The sequence below is a fragment of the Dioscorea cayenensis genome, chromosome 20 (genome assembly GCF_009730915.1).
Source record: "Dioscorea cayenensis subsp. rotundata cultivar TDr96_F1 chromosome 20, TDr96_F1_v2_PseudoChromosome.rev07_lg8_w22 25.fasta, whole genome shotgun sequence".
In the NCBI taxonomy this organism is placed as follows: domain Eukaryota; kingdom Viridiplantae; phylum Streptophyta; class Magnoliopsida; order Dioscoreales; family Dioscoreaceae; genus Dioscorea; species Dioscorea cayenensis.
Genome location: NC_052490.1, coordinates 11,244,762 through 11,245,397, shown reverse-complemented (window position 1 = coordinate 11,245,397; position 636 = coordinate 11,244,762). Strand labels below are relative to the sequence as shown.

At 32.2% G+C, this 636-nt stretch overlaps 1 pseudogene; it reads right to left on the bottom strand.

Moving 5' to 3' along the window:
- Positions 1-265: 265 nt before the first annotated feature.
- LOC120252188 lies at positions 266-384 on the bottom strand (annotated as a pseudogene).
- Between the last annotated feature and the right edge of the window lie 252 nt (positions 385-636).

Genomic DNA, 636 nt, shown 5'->3' with positions numbered 1-636 from the left:
CTGAAAAATACGACACATTAACGGAAAAGATAAGATTTAGTTTTGGTTCGCAAATAGTTGACATTCCAAAAAGAAAACATAGGATTAGGGTGTTGATTGAAAAATAGTAGACATTCCCTTAAAAAAAACATAGGATTAGGTTTTTGATTGAAAATAGGAGCCATTAAGAAAAGAAAAACATAGGTTAGTCTTTCATTTTTTTATTATCATTTTTTCTTTAATTAATAAAATCATAAAACTAAACCATGTCGCGAAAATAGGGGGAAGGGTGCAACATGAGGACTTCGGAGGAGGTCACCCACCCAAGTACTACTCTCTCCCAAGCTCGCTTAACTTGTAAGTTCTAATAGGATCCGGTGCTTCAGTGTCGGTACGATCGCACTACATAGAAGTTCACTTGAGTTGAAAAAGAAAGGATTAGGTTTTTGATTGAAAAATGAGTGACATTTCCTAAAAAAAACATGAGAGTAGGGTTTTAATTAAGAAATAACAGGCATTGCTAAAAGAAAATATAGCATTAGGGTTTTGATTAAGAAAATATGAGACATTACTAAATCCTACTTTTTCTTTTGCAAACAAAGCTCGCTTCTTATATCTTTTTAGTAGTAATGTGTCCTGTTTTTCAAAATTTGAATA